Genomic DNA, 22,456 nt, shown 5'->3' with positions numbered 1-22,456 from the left:
CTCTCTAAAATGTCAGTGGGTCAGTGGCACCAGCCCCACAAACACCATAATTTCTGGCACAATTCGCCCAGCAGATGGCTGCTATGTTTCAATAGATAGCTAGGGGTATGCCTGTTTAAGCTCCACCCTAGACTCCTGTGGTGCAACCTCAGGCTCGAGTTAAACAGTATGATAAGCTATTAAAATATGGGGCGATAGAATTTAAGGGTACAGTAGACCCTCTAGAGGCAGAGCAATGGCTGGAAAGAATGGATAGAGTATTCAAAAAACTGCACTTCCCAGATGAATTAAAGTTTGAATATTCAGTGTCTTTGCTGCAAGGGGATGCGTATGACTGGTGGAAGACTATCCCCCATAGCTTGGCAGAACCGTCAGTATTGACCTGGGATGACTTCATCAGAGAGTTCAGACGGAAATATGTTCCAGATGCATATGTGGATCAGAAATTGCAAGAATTTTTTAGTTTGAAACAAGGAAACATATCAGTGGCAGAGTATGAGAGGGAGTTCTCCCGCTTAAGCCACTATGCTGGGAGTCTCCTGTTTACCAACAGAGAAAGATGCAAGAGATTTGAAATCAGCCTGAAGCGGTCAAGTTTAAATACAGTAACGTCTCTGAACTAATGTCTCAAGCACTGGAAGTAGAGAGAATTGAGTTAGAAGTGACACTAGTGAAAGAGAAAACAGAGAAGACTGAAAAAATAGAGAAAGATAAAGGTGGAAAATCAGTAGAGCAAAGTCACAATGGTGCATCTGGAAAGAGGAAAAACTTTGGGAGACCAAGCAGAGGTAGAGGTGGAAGGTTCAGAAGGGGCAGATTCTCCAGAAAGAGACCACTAAGATCTGGTCAGCAGTTGACTAGGGGTTCATATCCTCCCCGCCCCTATGAGACATATGGCAAGACTTATGGGGTAGAATGCTATTGGGCTACAGGAGCTTACTTTAACTATGGAGACACGGGCCATCTCACTAAGGATTGCACCAGTGCCCGTAGATTTAGGCCAACTCCTACTACTACAGAAGGGTTTATTTAGAGTTCTGCTTCCAGAGGTTCACAACCGGTTAGCAGAGGAAGAGGTTGAGATAGAGGCAATGCTTCTGGTAGTCAGGGTACTGTTAGCCAGTTAGCACAAAGGAGTGCTCTAGCTAGGGTTTACACTATGAGACAGTGGGAAGAGGCTGAGACTTCTGATATTGTAGTCGGTACTTTCTCTATCTCTGATTAAGATGTCTTTGTGTTGTTTGATCCGGGTTGAACCCACTCATATGTTAGTGCTAGCATAGTTAGTTCCCTTGCAGTTCTGTGTGCCAAAATGGATTTTGAAGTGCTAGTAACTAGTCCGTTAGGACAAGAGGTCCAGGTTAATAAAATCTATAGAGATTGTCCTTTGGTGATCCAAGGACATGTTTTTCTGTCAGATTTCATTGAAATGCCCTTTAAAGATTATGATATCATCTTGGACATGAATTGGTTAGCCAGGCAACATGCCATGATTGACTGTAGACTGAAGACAATCACTTTTGGTCTCCTTCTATATGGTGATGTAGTAATACACGGGGAGAGGCAGTTACTGCCATCAAACATCATTTCGACTACACTAGCTAGAAGGATGATCAGAAAGGGGTGTTAAGCATACTTGGCACATGTGATAAACACCTAAGTGGGAAGTCCAACACTGAGAGACATCCCTACTGTATGTGACTTTCTGGATGTGTTCCCTGATGAGTTGCCAGGATTACCTCTAGAAAGAGAAGTGCAGTTCGAGATTGATGTTATATCTGGTGTGGACCCAATCTCTATAACACCATATAGAATGGCACCAGCAGAATTGAAAGAGTTGAAAGTACAATTGCAAGAGCTTCTTAATAAGGGCTTTATTTGCCCTAGTGCGTCACCTTGGGGAGCACCAGTGTTGATTGTTAAGAAGAAAGATGGCACTCTCCGCTTATGTATTGACTACCGGCAGTTGAATGAGGTGATAATAAAGAATAGATATCCTTTGCCCCGCATTGATGACTTGTTTGATCAGTTGAGGGGTGCAACTGTGTTCTCCAAAATTGACCTGAGATCAGGTTATTATCAGCTCAAAAGACAGTGAATGTCAATAAGAATTTAAACTCCATTTCACAAATTATCAAAGCTCATAATAACACAATTTAGTTAAATAATTTACGAACATAGTGTTGCCAATTCATACACAACTTAAGCCATGACACAAAATTTCTGATCAATGCCGCGTTGTACACCACTACAAAGCAATCACAACCCCACTAACCGAAATCAATAAGGAAGGGAGCTAGCTATATAATGAGTACTCATCCGATCACCTGAACTGGTAAACCAGAGAGGGAGAAAAATAAACGATCACGACTCCATAAATGGAGAAGGAAAATAAATGATCACAACCTCATAAATGGAGAAGGAATGATACGATACTGTCATACTAAGTGTGAACATAAAATCAATTCCAAACATTTCATTCAAATGATTCATGAGAATCCAATAAATTTCCAAAGTTATAATTTCATTCACAAAATGGCAACACAATTCATAATTAACTTCAAATTTTCACAAATCACACTAAATCAATTTTTCCACTATTTCAAACTATTTACAATGCTTTTCAAGCAATAAGTATCCATTCAAACACATTTCCATAATTGAAAACAATAATATACAAATAGTCATAATCTATTTCAATTGAAAAATTCAAAAGAAATAACTGTTGTGCACAAACCTCTGATAACTTTCTCCTGGTCTTGACTCAGTGTTTCCTTCCCTTTCCCTGAGTTTTTGCTAACTGAGGAACACAATTTGAAGTGTTTCAGTACTTAATTAAACTGTCTCTAACGATAATGTTTGATAAGTAATTCATTGAATTCTAATATTTGCTTAGTCAACCTAAGATGTCGACCCTTGATGCATTCTAGGTAAATTAGGTTTTAATGTTATTAATATGTCACATTTGACAGTATTTTAGAGTTGGTACATGTTACCAAGTTCATTTCCGTGTATACTGCATTTTCTTGCAATTTGCTGGATTTCGGGATACTAGTTTGACCTAGTCGAACGACCTAGTTACCTCGATTTTCGAGTTTCGGTCAAAACTACAAACTTATAGATCTATGTCTTATTGCACGCGGGTCAAAATTTCAGGTCATTCTGAGTTATGTAGACCAAGTTATGGTCATTTTACTATTGCTGGTCAAAGTGCATCAAAATTGGTCACTTTAGGTCATTTTAGGTCAATTTTGGTTCGGCCAGTTTTTGGACCCGAACTTGTGTAAGCTGTTTGACTTGCTTATGGTCATTTCTGGGCTTTTGTGTCTTCATAAGACTTTTAGATATGGGTCTTAACTATTCATGGTCAAAATTTCAGGTCAATTGGACCTGTTTTGAGTGAGTTATGGCCTAAACACTAACTAATGCCCAAATGGTAACTTTTCAGGCCTTATTTGCACTTAATCCCGATTTGGTCATTTTTCAAGCTACCTTGCAAGCAGAATTTTGGCAAGTTTTCTTCATGAACATTGGCACATTTTGTGTCTAGTTTCATCTCCAATTGGTCTCATACCAATTGGAGCCACACACTCAAAGTTCTAGGCCTAAAACTCAAACTGCCTATCGCATTTCTTTCATACACATCAAGGATCACTCCTAACACTTACCAAACTCAACATTCAAGTCAATTCTGGTTGTACCATAACCTAAACATAACTTAAAACATATTATAGGTCATTTTGGCAGCTTACAATTACATTCAACATACACCATAAAGTGCAGAATTTTTTAACTCAATTACAACAATTCAAGTACCTAACCATAACACTTTTACATGTTCAACTTCACACCATCATACATACCCTCAAACTGCCATAACCACTATCATAATTCAACACCATTATTTCATAAACCAAGCATGAATTCCAGCATTCCTCAAGAGTTAACAAACTGCCACAATGGTACATTTACATTCCATTAATTTCCAAGCTTTAAATTTCATTTCACATTTACATATACTAAGTATACATCACCCAAACAATTTCCTACACAATATACATTTAATCAATCATTTAATTCACCATTTACAAGCAAAAATAAACTGCCTTCAAAGTCTTTCCATGGCTGCCAAAAGTACACTTCCCTATTCAACATCAAACCTCAAAAATCTCTCCATAAATCAAACACCCATAACATCCTTACAAACTTTAATTAAACAATAATCAAAAACTCAAACTTACCACTTTGGAAATTCTTCAAAACTCCACAAAAACTTTCATTTCTTGCTGCCTATCTACTGCCCATGGTGTGAGGATCATTTTTCATGAAGACACTTGCAAGAAATCAAGGCTTGATCATGGAGAACTTGAGCTCCATGCATGGTGCGGCCATGGAGTTTCTTTGGGAGGAATTCTTCACTTTGGCAATGGTGAGACGTGAGGTTGAAGATGAAGGTTTTAAGTGCTGCCCACTTTGTCCACTTAATGATTATATTATATTCCATAATGCTCCACTAACATAGGTTAATAATAAATAATGTTAAACTTTCCATATTCCCACATTAAGTCCCTAATTTTTGCTAATTGAATTAGGTACCACTAATTTAATTTTTCATGACATTTTACAAATATAATATCATGTATTTTTAATGGACATTTAGGTCAAAAGACAACTAGGGGTGTCAAATGACCACATTGCATTCCCGATTTTTCGGTAACACCGGGTTTTGTCCGTTTTTCAATTTCTCACTTTTCTTTGTACTAATTAATTAATTTTTCTTTGATATTTCTAATGGAATTTATACTTCAATTGATGTCTCTATAAGTCTTAAAAATATTTTCCAGGATTCCCCATGGTCCAAGGCTAGTCAACGGTCCACGCCGTGACTTCTCGATGCGATCACCCATCGCCAGGGTTCTCGGCTAGTTTAACTTGGTTACATTTCTTTGCTATTATTTTTCCTTTGCTTTTCTTGTATTTTCTTTTCTTGTATTTCATTATTTTATGTCTCCTCATCAATATCTAAGTGTAGTTCTAGGCATCCTAGCTGTCCGGACAACTCTGATCACCGGAACAGTAGAACGCACTACTGAACATAGGGGTGTTACATGGGTGGTTCAAGGTTTGGCTTTTAATTCTGCAATTGTTATATGATCTAAGGCCTATTCTTTGACTAATTAAAGTGTTTAATTAGTAGTTTTAATCACACAATTAACTTATGATTCCAATCAGAATTTTAAAAATTATTTTAATGTGATTCAAATTTGAATTTAAAAGTTGTTTGAATGTGATTCAAATCTGAATTTTTAAAGTTGTTTGAATCATATTTAAATCTGATTTTTTAAAGTTAATTGAATAATATTCAGATCTGATATTTTAAAAAATATTTAAATGTGATTCAAATCTGATTTTTTAAAAAATGTTTGAATGTGATTCAAATCTGAATTTTTAAGGTTGTTTGAATGAGATTCAAATATGAATTTTTAAATTTATTTGAATGAGATTCAAATCTGAATTTTTAAATTTATTTGAATCACGTTCAAATCTAAATTTTTAAGTTGAATATGAGATATTCAATTTAATTTAAGTATGTATGTTTTATTTAATTATTAAATAGTGATATGCATGATGGATGATCATGGACTATAAAAGACCAATGTGATTGGATTTATTTCTTTTATGTTTCTTTGAGATTGTAAATTAATTAATTAATTTTAATTTATTTTGGGCATATATTATTAAGTTTGTAATAATTTTTGGGTTGTAATTTCATTTATTTAAGTTCTTGTAAATTCGCCTTGGTATGCCAAGGATTACTATGTAATTGGATTGCAAGAAGTTCAAGGAGGTCAAGAGCATTGGTGGGACCAGTGGGAGGAATTCAAGATCAAGTGTTGATTATGTACTCCTTCAGCAACTCTTGTAAAATGAATGAATGAAATGCACCTAGGAATGCCCTGATTCGATTCTTGGTGGCTCAAAATTAAATCCCTTAGAAAGTCCATGATCATACCATATTTACTGCTTATCCATGAATGCATGAGATGTATGGGAATGTATGCAATTATATGATATATGCATGCTAAATGGATAATGTGCAAAGTGAGACCTTAATAGTAATTAGCATGACTATAAAATCTTCCAAACAAATGATTAAGTTGGAAATGCTATAATTAAAGTAATTATAACATAGGCCCTCCATTGGGGCAATTATTTTAAGAAATTTTGAATAGTTGCATAAGATGCAATTAATTTAAGAGATTTTCTTAAGAATAATTGTTAAGCATGAGATGTTGTAAATATGTAAATGGTTCGGTGGCCAATATTGGATGTACCTGAGGACATTAAAATTATTTGCATAATTACTGGCTCAATGGGATCAACTTAACTAATGCAAAATAAGTCAATAATGGATGTACCTGAGATTTTAAGCATTAGGGGCTAGGTAAAGGATTGAACCTCACATGAGTTGTGATGGCCAAGGAGTTGCTCACTTATAGTTTATTGTAACTCCAATAACGGATGTACCTGAGGATGATTAATAGAATTATAAGAATTCAACCACCCATTAGAAATCCATCCAACTAGGATTTCCATTTTCTCCTTTGGAAGTGTAGGATTCGCTAAGTTAGTGGGAGGACCAATTTGATTAAAAGGCCATAATCATTTTGGTTAATTACATGATACATTTACTAATTAATCTAGTTATTTTCTGCAGTTAATTTTCTGATAAAAATGAGCACAGAACAACCACCACCATCCAATATCCTTGCAAGCATACTTGATCGCAATAGGTTGACAGGACCTAATCTCTCTGATTGGCTAAGAAATTTGAAACTTATACTGAACCTTGAACATATAGGATATGTTCTAGATTCAAATATTCCTAGTCCTTTACCTCTAGAGGCCACTCAAGAGGAACATGAAACTTTGGACAAGTGGAAGGAGCATGATATGAGAGCTAAGTGTTACATGCTTGCTTCCATGAGTAATGAGTTACAGAAGCAGCATGAAAACATGCAGAGTGCAATTGAGATCCTCCTTCACCAACAAGAGTTGTATGGTGAGCACAGTAGGAATGCTAGGTATGAGATATCTAGGCAGCTGTTCCGCATGAGGATGTCTGAGGGACAGAATGTTGGGGATCATGTCCACAAGATGATTCGGCTGATTGAGCAGTTGGAACTTTTTGACTTCAACATGGATTTTCAACTACAGACGGATTTGATCCTTCATTCCCTTCCTGATTCTTTTGGGAATTTTGTGACAAATTTCCATATGACTAAACAGGAATGCACCTTAGCTGGTTTACTCAACATGCTGGTTATTGCCCAAAAGAATATGCCGAGTAATAAAGGAAAAGAGGTAGCTTTGATTGCGTCTTCTTCTACTGGAAAGTCCAACAAGAAGAAGGGCAATAAGAAAAAGAAACCTCAGATTCCTGGTTTCCACTGCCAAAAGGATGGGCACTGAACAAAGAACTGCCCAGAGTATCTTGCTTCTCTGAAGGACAAGAAGGATACCCCTTCGGAAGGTATGTCCATATCTTGTTATTTAGATTCTGATGATACTCATAGTTCATCTACAGCTTGGGTTCTAGATACTGGTGCCAGTTCTCACATTTCTAATGATATGCAGGAACTAGCAAATAGTAGCAGCTTGCGTTCTCAAGATGTTAGAGTCCGGATTGGCAATGGCTCAACTGTTGAAGCTTTAGCCATATGATATAAATTTTTTACATGTTTGGACATGTTTTGTGTTTGGATAATATTTTATATATACCTGATGCTTTTAAGAACATCATTTCTATATCTAGTTTGACTAGAAATGGCTATGAATTTCAATTCACAGATGATGTTTGCAATATTCATTTTGGAAATAAATATGTTGGTTCGGGTTATATGAATGATGGTCTTTATTATTTGGATAATAATGACAAACACAAATTGAATGCAAGTGATCTAAAAGAATGCAATGCCATGGTGAAATGGGGATTCTATCCTCATTGGGCTCTGAGCCTACTCCAACTTGTGAATCTTGCCTTCAGGGCAAAATGACTAGATCATCCTTTGTTGGACAAGGGCTAAGAGTTGAAAATATTTTGGAGCTAATACATAGTGATGTATGTGGTCCATTTAAAGAAATGGCTAGAGGGGGCTTTCATTATTTTATTACCTTTACTGATGATAAATCAAGATTTGGGTATTTGTATTTGATGAAATACAAACATGAATCCTTTGAAAAGTTCAAAGAATTTAAATCTGAAGTAGAAAATCAAACAGGAAAGAGTATTAAAGCTCTTCGATCAGATCATGGAGGTGAATATTTGAGTACTGAATTTGATGAATACTTGAGAGAGCATGGCATTGTTTCCCAGCTGACTCCTCCAGGAACGCCACAGCTGAATGGTGTATCTGAAAGGAGAAATCGTACCCTATTGGATATGGTACGTAGTATGATGAGCTATACTGATATGCCACTCTCCTTTTGGGGATTTGCATTAGAATCAGCTTTGTATATTCTGAATAGGATTCCATCAAAATCAGTTTCTTCCATACCTTATGAGATATGGCATGGAAGAAAACTAAGTCTTAAGCGTGTTAAGATTTGGGGTTGTCCTGCTTATATCAAAAAGCTGAACACTGATAAATTGGAAACCAGATCAGAAAAATGTCGATTTGTTGGATATCCAAAAGATAGTTTTGGATATTATTTTTTTTTGCCTACTTCACAAAAGGTTGTGATAAGTAGAGATGCCACATTTCTTGAACAACAGTTTGTTCAAGAAGGAGGCAAAGGAAGGCAAATAGAGTTAGAATTGGAGAATTCTGACCAACCAATAGATCAGATAGATATAGATCCATCTAGTCAACCTATACCCGTTGATGAAACATCTACAGCTATTCCTCGTAGAACAACCAGGGTATCTCACCCACCAGTGAGATATGGTTTCCTTCATGAAGAAGAACAAGAGTTGTCTACTCATGAAGAAGTAGATCATGTAGATGATCCACTTACCTATGAAGAAGCTATATCAGATATAGACTCTTCAAAATGGATTGATGCTATAAAATCTAAGATTGATTCCATGTATAAGAATCAAGTTTGGGATCTTGTTGACCCACCTGAAGGTATTGTACCTATAGGGAACAAATGGGTTTTCAAGAAGAAAATTGGTTCTGATGGAAAGGTAGAGACCTATAAGGCAAGGCAAGTAGCGAAAGGGTTTCGCCAAAGCCAAGGAGTCGACTATGAGGAGACTTTCTCGCCTGTTGCCATGCTTAAATCAATTAGAATTTAATTAGCAATAGCTGCATACTATGATTATGAGATTTGGCAGATGGATGTCAAAACAACTTTTCTCAATGGATACATTGAAGAAAACATTTTCATGGAATAACCTAGGGGTTTTGAATCCCAAGATGGTTCCAAGGTATGCAAGCTAAAGCGATCCATTTATGGGTTGAAACAAGCTTCGAGGAGTTGGAACATCCGTTTTGATGAAGCCATTAAATCCTTTGGTTTTATCAAAAATGAGGATGAGCCATGTGTATATAAGAAGGTTAGTGACAGTGCTATAACTTTCCTTGTCTTATATGTGGATGACATACTGTTGATGGGTAATGACACAGGTATGTTGACAACTATAAAGGTATGGTTGTCAAATACATTCTCCATGAAAGACTTAGGGGAGGTAACTTATATTCTTGGGATTCGCATCTATAGAGATAGAGCGATAAGAATAATTGGTTTATCCCAAAGTCTATACTTGAAAAAGGTGTTAAAGAGGTTTAACATGCTTGATTCCAAGAGAGGATTGTTACCAGTGAGACATGGTATCTACCTTTCTAAAGAGATGTCTCCAAAGACACCTGAAGAAAGAGATAAGATGGCCAGGATTCCATATGCTTCGGCTATTGGAACTTTAATGTATGCAATGTTGTGTACTAGGCTGGATATCGCATATGTTGTTAGTTTGACTAGCAGGTATCAATCCAATCCAGGTTTGGAACACTGGATAGCTGTCAAGAATATCCTTAAGTACTTGAGAAGAGCTAAGGATTTATTCTTGATTTATGGAGGTGGAGACTTGCAATTGGATGGTTATACTGATTCTGACTTCCAATCAGATATAGATGATAGAAGGTCTACCTCTGGATATGTGTTCATTTGTAATGGAGGTGCAGTCAATTGGGAGAGTTCCAAACAGAGCACGACTGCAGATTCCACTACAGAGGCTGAGTATTTTGCTGCATCAGATGCTGCAAAGGAAGCTATTTGGATAAAGAAGTTCGTGACAGAACTTAAAGTAGTTCCTTCCATTGAGTCAGCAGTTCCACTACACTGTGACAACAATGGAGCAGTCATACAGGCTAAGGAACCAAGGTCTCACCAGAAATCCAAACACATAGAAAAGCGCTACCACATTATCAGAGAAATAGTTGGACGAGGCGATGTAGCCATGCAGAAAATAGCATCAGCTGAAAATCCAGCTGATCCATTCACTAAGCCTATGTTACAGACTCAGCTAGACCGACATCTTGAGAAGATAGGTCTAAAATATTGTAATGAATGGCTCTAGTGCTAGTGGGAGATTGTTAGTAGTATATCCTAGAGCATATCATTTAGTATGTATCTTGTACATATTTTATTAATAAAAGGCATTTCCACTTTTCCATTTACATAATATATTTATGTGTAATAGAAAAGGTCCATTGATATTTTGTTAGGAATTCTATTCTTAAGTTGTTAAGAATATGAGTAACAGTATTTATAGTACAAAGTATCATAAATAGGTTCACAATCGAGGATACTTCATAATAAGGACATGACTTATCCAGAAAGATTGTATTCATGTTTGTTACCAAGTTATTTGTATGAGATATAAATAAGATGGAATGGTGAGTCTCATGCCATATGACAAACATGATAGGCACTTATAAATGATAAGTAGGCCAAACCAGTGACACTTATGACGAGCACATGGAGTTTACTCTTGTCAATGTATTGTCATAAATCATATCAGTGCATATAATCTTTAGACCTGAGATAGCACAGTTATCTTGTATATAGGTGGTTTGATTTTGATACTGCTTTCATACTTGTACTATGTATGGGTATATGGGCATGTGTTGGCTCCTTCTAGTTATATATGGAGGTAGGTGTTGATCAAGATGGAATCTGTTCCTCTAAGTAAATAGAGATAAAATCCTATGTTCATTTAATTGTTCTTGATGTTTCAAGTTCCTGGCCAGGACAGATAGATTTATTCAGAAAAGAGTTTCTAATGAGAAAAATCTTTTTAATCAAGAGCTGAAATTAAAAGAGAACATAATATTCATAGCAAATGGAGTTTGACATAAACCATGACTCCAGCTTGAGTTGGGATTTTGTAACAGAGAGATTCTAGTGCATGGTAACGTATGATTATAGGTTCATTTAAGGTATACTTTATTACTAATTGGGTGGCCATGGCATGCTATGCTAGGTATTAACCATGGTCTATGAGGTGCATAAAATGAATTAGACAAAATTATTTATGGTAAGAAAGAGTTCTGATGATATTAAGAGTTGATATCACGTCTCATTGCCAATTAGTGATGAGCCTAGTAAGTCACACACATACACAAGTTATCACCTAATGAAATATGATTTAATTAATTAGTTAAAGAGTTTAGTTGATTAATTAAATAGGTTTGGTTTGCAATTAGATTGCAAAGTTCCTAGCATGACTTGAAACTAAATCTAGATTATTGGATGTATAGTATAGGTTAAATTTATATTTAAAGTATTTAAATATGAATTTAATTAATGAGAAATTAATTAATAGAGATTAATTAATTAATTTATATTTTATATAAATTGATTAGAAGAAGAAAAATAATTATTTTAGGTTGAGAACTCAAAATTAAGACACAGGGCCATTTTGGTCATTTCACAGTGTGACACGTGGCACCATGAGATGGTGACACATGGGATTATACATAAGCTTGCCAAATGTTTTTAATCATGTAAGATGATTAATATTAAGATTAAATATAGGTTTGACACTTGGCACAATGTGATTGGGTCACTTAAACCTAGAGCTAATCAAAGGGTGACATGTGGCAAGGGTTTAATGTGTTAACCTAGCTATATAAGTGTTGTTATGAAAAAAGAAAAGCAACCAGTAGCCACTCCTCCTTTGTCATGCCATTTTGAGGCTCTCCATCTATTCTTCTTCATCTCTCATCAATCCAAAGAGATTAGCCATCAATCTCTTGAATTAAGAACACTAAAAATTGTTTCTAGTGTCTTATTTACATCTTTAATCTCTTAAAAGGCAGAACTTGAATTTCTAATTAATAGAAAAAGCTTTAGAAGCTGTTCAAGGGCTGCCATAGGTGTTCTTAGTGTGGACAAGCTAGAGGGACAACATGTGGTGTCCTGAAGAAGAATCTCAAAGGCACAGACACGCTGCAGTGCATCAAGAGGTTAGTGCAATCGTTCTTGATTTAATCTAGGGTTCTAAAATTAATCTGATTAATTTTAAAATCTTAAATGGCAAATACAGATCCAAAAACATATTAAAAGAGTTTTAATATGTTGTTTATCATTGAAATCAAATAGATAAAAATAAATCTTGCATGATACATGTGACCCTAGGTGAAAATTTTTGAATTCAATGGTATAAACTTGCGTTTTTCACGCTTCCGCTCCTTAAACTGAATTCTTCAAAATCCATGACATACAAAAATTATTATTTTCACTCATGCAAATTATTCATTTGAATAACATTTTTATCAATTAATAACTATTTATTTACATTTCGTTTAAATTCCGAAACAATACAAAAATATTCTGAACTACTAATAAATTATTTATTTCAATCACAATTTATCAATTTATGTATAATTTAAAGGGCATTGCCAACAATTCACACAGTTAATCCCATGACCCAAAATTCGAATAGATGCCGTGTTGTACACCCCGACATTTCACATTCTCCCACTAACTGAGGCTAAAAGGGAGAAACAAAGACTAGCTAGTATATATGAGTACTCATTCAAATTCTTCCCCAACTGGCAAGCCAGAGAGGAAGTAACTCACCCCATCTAGTGGAGGAGATATCTCATTAGACAAGCTAATGAGAATTCACAACAAATTTTGCCATGTCAACTGTGGTTTCAAATTATATTCAAAACAATTTCTAATCATAAAGTGTTTACAAATCAACATATTTAATTATTATAAGTTCATGCTCAAGGTTGGCAACACATCAAACTTAAAATTTATAATCTTCAAAACCATGCAATAAATCATTAAATGCATAAAAAGATTTACATTAATTTATACAAATTCATTCAACAAATTAAAATCCTCAATACAACAAAATTATAAATCATAAAATAACTTGTTCAAATCAATTTAGAAATGAAAAGTAACAAAATAGTTAGTTGTGCACAAACCTTAAACGAGTCGCCTCTTGGCCTTGACTCGATTCCTCGAGTTCCTTCTCGGTATTCTATTCCACTGAAACACACAGTTTCACAGTGTTTCAGTATCATAACTCATCGTAAATCCAAAAATAAATTCAAATTCACTTATACCTAGCTTTAATATGCTAAACTTGGCGTTCTTTAAATTTTGTGTTTCGGGGTTACTATTCACGATACTATTCAAGTCAATTTGTTGACTTTCTAAGGCTTAATAGGTATGGGAATTCTAACTTCACCCACATACCACATTTTGGTCACTAAATTTGTTTGTTTTGGTTGTTTACTCAAATTCTAAGTTTTTTAGGCAAATTTGCAAATTTTCAGTTTTGGTGTCTTAAGTTTCACTTTTCTGTTGGAATTTGGCAGAACTTCCTTCATAGAAAATGTCCCCTATTGTCTTAAGTTTATTCTCCTTTTTGAATCACTCCAATTGGAGTTTTGTAGCTCAAGTTATAGCCATTTGAACCATGGCTGCCAGATTAGAATTAACCCAGATTTCTGGGCAAATTTTGGTTCTGGCAGTTTAAGGTCACTAAATTTGGGTGGCCAAATGACTTGGTTAATGGCATAATTTGGGTTTATTTCTTCATGAAAGTTTTAGGTCTATATCTCATCTATCCACTGGTAAAATCTCAGGTCATTTAGACTTGCCTAGCTGAAGTTATGGCCAAATGAACAGACTATTCATTTGGTCAGTTTGTACAGGGCAGACTGAGATTTTTTGGATTTAGTCAATTTGTTCACTAGGTTTTGATCACTTTTTGGCATGGTTCCTAAATGAAAATTGTGTCATTTAGTGTCTATTTTCATTCCCAATTGGTCTCACATCAATTGGAATTGTAAATTTTTAGTTTTGGTCCCTCAAAGGGACCTTGGTCCTACTGCCAGTAGCATGACCACATGGAATCCGAATTTAACCTCAACTCCAACACTTCCAACACACTTCATTTGGTCAAAAATGACCATTTCTCACCTCAAACTAGGTCAAACACATCATTTCACCATTTCTCCACATTTGTCTCCCAAACCCTAGGTCCAAAACCCTAATTCACAAATTAATTGTATTAAACCAATTCAATGCATATCAATCTCACTACCACATTCATACAAGCTTGCCTAACATATTAAATTCAATCAAAAAACAAGCATATGCATAGTAACCCTAGTTGGCCAAATTTTCAATTTGGTCCTCCATAATGTTTTTATTTCATTTTAAGTTAAGATCTAAGTTACCTACACTAAGAACACAAATATTAAACATAAATTTTCAATTTAAATTCACTAACCTTAAACTTTGAATTTCAATCTTCAATTCCACTCCTCTTTCCCTCTTTCTTTCTTGCTCAATCCTATTCTCAAGTGAGGTTATCAAGTTCTAATGGATTAATTTGGGGTCAAGGTAAGGTTTAGTAGGAGTGGAATTGAAGCTTGAACTCAAGCTTCAATGGAGTTTCTTCCATGGTGGCTTAGGGAGAGGTGGGGCGGCAACTTAGGTGAAGAAAGAAGACTTTTTGGTTTTTTTTTTTCTTTTTTTTCTTGTATTTTTATCTCTTAGGAAGACCATAAATCAATTTAATTAAATTTATTAATTATAACATTTATGGCATCATGCATGATGTCATGCATGATGTCATCTCCCTTCACTTTTTCATTTTCTTCTTTTTTCTTTTTTTCTATTAGTTCTTTAATTTAATTCCCGACTCCGAAATTTTCTTTTCCCGATTTTATTTGACAGTTAGGTCAGGAGTCAGCTCTCGGGGTCAATTGACCAAATTGTCCCTCGTCGGTTCAACCCGGTTTGCAAATAATTCAATATTTCTTCTGGATCCCTGACCTAATTATTTGACTGATTTAACAATTCTTTTTCATGATTTTCTCTTTTCCACTGTGTTCGTAATGGTCCTAAGGACAGCAGCGTCACATTTTACGGTTCGAAATTTGAGTTTAAATCGACTTCGCAGTCGTTCCCGAGAAGGTCACCCATCGCTGTGACTCTCGGCTCGTTTAACTTCTTATGTTCTGTTTTTCTTATTTATACTTAACTAATTAACAATTACTAATTATTTGTATTTATGACTTCTCTAGTTGTCTTAAGTGTGGTTCTAATCCTCTTAATTGTCCGGACTGTCTTCGGTCACTAGAACAGTAAAATATACCAGGCTATTCAAATAGGGGTGTTACATTAATGTCCTCAGGTACATCCAATATTGGCCACCAAACCATTTACATATTTACAACATCTCATGCTTAACAATTATTTTTAAGAAAATCTCTTAAATTAATTGCATCATATGCAAGTATTTAAAATTTCTTAAAATAATTGCCCCAATGGAGGGCCCATGTTATAATTACTTTAATTATACAATTTCCAACTTAATCATTTGCTTGGAAGATTTTATGGTCGTCCTAATTACTATTAAAGTCTCACTTTGCACATTATCCAATTAGCATGCATATATCATATACTTGCATAGATTCCCATACATCTCATGCATTCGTGGATAATAAATAAATATGGAATGATCATGGACTTTTCTAAGGGATTCAATTCTGAGCCACCAAGAATTGAATCAGTGCATTTCATTCATTCATATTACAAGAGTTGCTGAAGGAGTACATAATCAATACTTGATCTTGAATTCCTCCCACTGGTCCCACCAATGCTCTTGACCTCCTTGAACTTCTTGCAATCCAATTATATAGTAATCCTTGGCATACCAAGGCAAATTTACAAGAACCAAATAAATGAAATTACAACCCAAAAAATATTACAACCTTTATAATACATGCACAAAATAAATTAAAATAAATTAATTAATTTACAACCCAAAGAAACATAAAATAAATAAATCCAATCACATTAGTCTTTTATAGTCCATGATCATCCATCATGCATATCACTATTTAACAATTAAATAAAATATACATACTTAAATTAAATTGAATATCTCATATTCAACTTAAAAATCTAGATTTGAATATGATTCAAATAAATTTAAAAATTCAGACTTGAATCACATTCAAACAAATTTAAAAATTCATATTTGAATCACATTCAAACAAATTTAAAAATTCAGATTTGAATCACATTCAAACACATTTAAAAATTCAGATTTGAATCACATTCAAACAACTTTTAAAATTCAGATTTGAATCACATTCAAACAACTTTAAAAATTCAAATTTGAATCACATTCAAACAACTTCTAAAATTTAGATTTAAATCACATTCAAACAACTTTAAAAATTTAGATTTGAATCACATTCAAACAACTTTAAAAATTCAGATTTGAATCACATTCAAACAACTTTAAAAATTCAGATTTGAATCACATTCAAACAACTTTAAAAATTCAGATTTGAATCACATTGAAACAACTTTAAAAATTCAGATTTGAATTATATTCAAACAACTTTTAAAATTCATATTTGAATCATATTCAAACAACTTTTAAAATTCAGATTTGAATCATATTCAAGCAACTTTTAAAATTCAGATTTGAATCACATTCAAACAACTTAAAAAATTCAGATATGAATCAAAATTTAATTGTGTGATTAAAACACCTAATTAAACATTTTAATTAGTCATAGGATTAAACTTAGATCATACAACAATTATAGATTTAAAAAGCCAAACCTTGCACACACCATTGGAGACCACAAAGTGTGCGCACCATTGGTGTTCATCACAATGCCGCCTCCTTTTCTTTGCAACCAGCAATGGATCTATCATCTCATGATCAAACCACACAATTAAATCATATAATCAACAATCTAAATGGAAAATATAGTAGCTTTGATACTAATTGAAGGAGCGGAAGCATGAAAAACATAAGATTAGATCATTGAAATTCAAAATTTTTCATCTAGGGTCACATGCATCATGCAAGATTCATTTTTATCTATTTGATTTCAAAGATACACAGCAAATTAAAACTCTTTTAATATGATTTTGGATCTACATTTGCCATTTATGATTTTAGAATTAACAAATTAATTCATTAGAGCCCTAGATTAGATCAAGAACAAGTGCACTAACCTTTTGATGCACTACAGTGTGTTTGGCACCTTTGGGATGCGCTTAGGACACCAGATGTTGTCCCTCTAGCTTGTCCACACCAAGATCACCTATGGCAGCCCTTAAACAGCTTCTCAAGCCTTTCTAATCAATTAGAAAATCAAGTTTTGCCTTTTAAGAGATTATAGATGTAAACAGGACACTAGAAACGATTTTTAGTATTTTTAATTAATCAATAACCTAGATTTGGTTTCAAGCCATGCTAGGGACCTTACAATCTAATTGCAAACCAAACCTGTTTAATTAATCAATTAAACTCTTGTATTAATTAATTAAATCATATTTAATTTGGTGATTACTTGTGAATGTGTGTGACTTACTAGGCTCATCACTAATTGGCAATGAGACATGATATCAACTCTTAATATCATCAGAACTCTTTTTTACCATAAATGATTTCTCTAAATCATTTTATGCACCTCATAGATGTAACACCCCTAAGTTCGGTAGTGCATTCTGCTGCTCTGGTGACCAGTGTTGTCCGGACAGCTAGGATGCCTAGAACTACACTTCAATATGAGTGGGGAGACATAAAATAATGAAATACAAGAAAAGAAAATACAAGAAAAACAAAGGAAAAATAATAGCAAAGAAATGTAGCCAAGTTAAGCGAGCCGGGAATCCTAGCGATGGGTGACCGCACCGGGAAGTCACGGCGTGGACCGTTGACTAGCCCTGGACTGCGGGGAACACTGGAAAATATTTTTAGGACTTAAATAGACCCTTATTGAAGTATAAATATCATTAGAAATATCAAAGAAAAATTAAATAATTAGTACAAAGAAAAGTGAGAAATCGAAAAACAGACAAAACCCGGTGTTACCGAAAAATCGGGAATGCAACCCGAACAGGGGCATTATGGTCATTTGACATCCCAAATTGTCTTTTGACCTAAATGTCCATCAAAAATAAATAATATTACACTTGGAAAATATAATGAAAAATTAATTTAGGGGTACCTAATGTAAATAGCAAAAATGGGGAGTTAAATGTGGGAAATTGAAACTTTTGAATAAATTAACATTATCTTTCCACTTAGTGCTCCACTCACACCTAAAGTGGACCACTTAATCTGCATTTGGACAGCAGATTCATTTCCTTCTTCAACCTCAAAAATTCAGCCGTGAGCCTCCAAGAAGAACTCCATGGCCAAAGCTTCCAAGCTCCATGCATGAACTCCAATCTTCACTTTCATGCCATAAATCCAACAAGTCCCTTCGTGAAAGTTTATCCTCACATCAAGAACAATCCTTGGGCAGCCATTAGGAGAGGAAATAGTGGAGTTATCAAGGGCAGCAAGGGTCACACATATGAGGTAAGTTTACATTTTTGAAGATTTCTTTGTTAAACTTTGTGTACATGTTATGGGTGTTGGTTTTGTGAAGGAAATTTTTAAGTTTGAAGAGTTATTGAGATATCCATTTTTGGGCAGCCATGTATTCATGTATTGATGAAGTAATTGTACATATATTTGATGAGAATTATGTTAGTTATGATGATTTAATAAACCTAGTGAATTACTTCACATGTATAAGGTGATCTTTGCACTTGAATGAGATTTAATGAATTGTAGGACACTTGGTGTTGAAGGACAAATTTTGGCAGCTTGGGGACACTTGGTGTTGAAGGACAAATTTTGGCAGCTTGGGGACACTTGAATAAATGTATGTATTCATGGAAATGTTGGCAGAATGTTGACATAGAAGGAGTGATGGATATGTGTATGAAATTAATTTGTAAAGTGTATGTGAGAATTAGTGATGTTTAGGTGTGTATGTGATTGTCTTTAGACTTTGTAAATGTGAACTTTAATTGGTGTATTGAAGATAATTGTAATCTGCCCAAAGTGAGGATAATGTAAAGTGGGATGTGGTTTTGGTAATGTACCAAAACAGATTTGGTAGGGAAGTAAACATATTGCAAGGTAAATGTGTGTGATTGATGTGTGTTAAGCAAAGTAACCAAGGGCAGTGTACATTTTAGCCAATAAGTTTAAATGTGTAACCTCAATTGGTATGAGACCAATTGGAGGTGGAACTAGGCACAAAATGTGCCAACTTTCATTGAGAAAACATACCAAAATTCTGCTTGCAAGGTGACCTAAGAAAATGACCAATTCGGATTAGGTGCAATTAGGACCTGAAAAATGACCAATTGGGCAGCAGTGAGTGTTTAGGCTATAACTCACTCAAAACAGGTCCAATTGACCTGAAATTTTAACCATGAATAGTTAAGACCCATACCTACAAGTCTTATGAAGACACCAAAACCCAGAAATGACCAGAAGCAAGTCAAAAAGCTTTCACAAGTTCGGGTCCAAAAACTGGCCGAACCAAAGTTGACCAAATTGACCTAAAATTGACCTAATTTGATATTAATTGACCAGCAATAGTATAATGACCATAACTTGGTCTACTTAACTCGGATTGACCTGAAATTTTTCCCCGCGTGCAATAAGACATAGATCTACAAGTTTGTAGTTTTGACCGAAACCCGAAAACCGAGGGAACTAGGCCGTCCGGTTAGGTCAAACTAGTATCCCGAAATCCAGCAATTTGCAATGAAATGCAAGAAAACGCAATATACATAGAATTGAGTTTGGTAACATGTACCAACCCTAAAACCCTATCGAATGTGACATATTAATGACACTAAAACCTAATTTACCTAAAACGCATTGAGGGTCGGTATATTAGGTGATTGAGCAAATAATAGCCTTCAGTGAATTACTTATCGAACATTATCATTAGAAACAGTTTAATTTAGTACTGAAACACTTCAAATTGTGTTTCTCAGTTACTAAAGACTCAAGAAAAGGGAAGGAAACACTGAGTCCAGACCGAGAGCCAGTCATCAGAGGTTTGTGCACAACTAGTTTTTAACTGATTTTACTTTGAATATTTCATATGATTAAATGACATATTTTTCTTATGTATTATGTTTAACAAGCATTGGATTTAATTCAATGATTATTGAAAATTGTTATAGTATGTATGAATTCAGCTTTGTGAAATGGTATTTCCACAAGTATTAAGCATTGTTATGGATTGAACAAATTATGTTTTGGAAAATTGTGATAGAACATGTTTTGAATTGTGAAGGCAATTTTCATGGAAAAATGCAAATTTATTATTTGAATTGTGATGAGCATAAAAATTATTGGATATTAGAATTGACTTTGAATCGAATTATATTGTGATTTATGCTCACTAAATAGATTGTAATATTGTTTTATATCTCACTATAGATGCTTGACTAAGTTATTACCCGTCTCTCTCATTTGTTGAGAAGACAATGGAGTTAGTTGTGTTTTGATTACCATGGTACGTGCACAGGCTTAGATTTTCCTCTGATTTGAGGTTAGATCTAAGTTTATTTTATCGTTATGGCCCTTGCGGAAGATTCATTATTGTGATGGTATCAGTGCACGATGATTCGACCTCCCCGACCATAGGGAGTTAGAATCTGATTCGACCTCCCCGACCATAGGGAGTTAGAATCACATCGAATATGGCCCTTTCGGATTAGTCTTGCATGGTTAGTGAGATAAAGAATGATTTTTGAGATAAAGAATGATTTTTGAGATAAAGAATGATTTTTGAGATAAAGAATGAGTTTTGAGATACAGTATGATTTTTGAGATACAGTATGATTTTGAAATACATAATGATTTTTGTGATTGAGAATGGCTTTTGAATGGTAAGGAATTTTGATTTCAATTATGGTTTATGTATAATTGATTTCGTTAGAATTATTTAAATGGATAGTCATGATTTGATAAATTGAATTTTGTGATCAAAGTCATTTATACAAATGATTTACATTATTGGCAATGAATATTTTGAGTTGTGGAATTTGATGAGTATTCAGATTTCCAAATTATTTACTGTAAATTTTGTCAATGTATATTGTACTATGTTTTAAATTATAGTTGTGCACCACTGAGTTCACCACTCAGCGATAGCTTTGTATCTTTATCGCAGTAAGAAGAGCATAGAGCAGTAAGTAAATTTCCTTGAAGCTATATTCAGATCAGCTCCAGGTATATCATAGGTATACCCATGTACACAGGTTTTGATGTATGCATGTAATAATATGTATATAAATTATTTGAGCAGTTGTATAAAAACTCTTGTAAAATATTTTGGTATGTAATTAAATGTAAATTATTGTAAATGTAAATTTGAGATTTCATTTACTTGAATAGTTTTGTATTATATTTCTTGTATCTCAGTCTTTGAAAAATTACTGTGGATTTGAGTTTGAGAAAAATGTTGTGTTGAGAAATATGTTGGAGTTGAGATTTGCAAATACATATTGAAGTGCTTTTACAGTTTTCAAGAAGCTGTTTTATCCAAAATACAGATGGCACTCTGCCAAAATTTTTACAGAAACTCCAAATAAGTCAAATGTGTCAGTTCTATCACTTCAGTTCAAAAAGGTTTTTCACACCTGTAAATAGTGCTCACCACTGTAAAAGAAGTAAGAAAAGTTTTTAAAATCCCTTGTAGTGTATTTAATGGGTTATCAGTAGACAGAGTTGGTAATTCATTAGGTATACTACGGGATCATGTTATGCCTTACAGAGGGGTAGGGTGTGACAATAGACCATGGTTAACACCTAGCATAGCATGCCATGGCCACCCAATCAATAATAAGGTTTACCTTAAATGAACCTATAATCATATGTTACCATGCACTAGAATCTCTCTGTTACAAAATCCCAATTCGAGCTGGAGTCATGGTTTATGTCAAACCCCATTTGCTATGAATATTATGTTCTCTTCTAATTCCAGTTCTTGATTAAAAAGATTTTCTCATCAAAAACTCTTTTCTGATTAAATCTATCTGTCCTGGCCAGGAACTTGAAATATCAAGAACAATTAAATGAATATAG

Source organism: Hevea brasiliensis, chromosome 18 (assembly GCF_030052815.1).
Source record: "Hevea brasiliensis isolate MT/VB/25A 57/8 chromosome 18, ASM3005281v1, whole genome shotgun sequence".
NCBI lineage: Eukaryota > Viridiplantae > Streptophyta > Magnoliopsida > Malpighiales > Euphorbiaceae > Hevea > Hevea brasiliensis.
The sequence above is the reverse complement of the archived record's forward strand: the minus strand, read 5'-3'. Positions refer to the sequence as shown.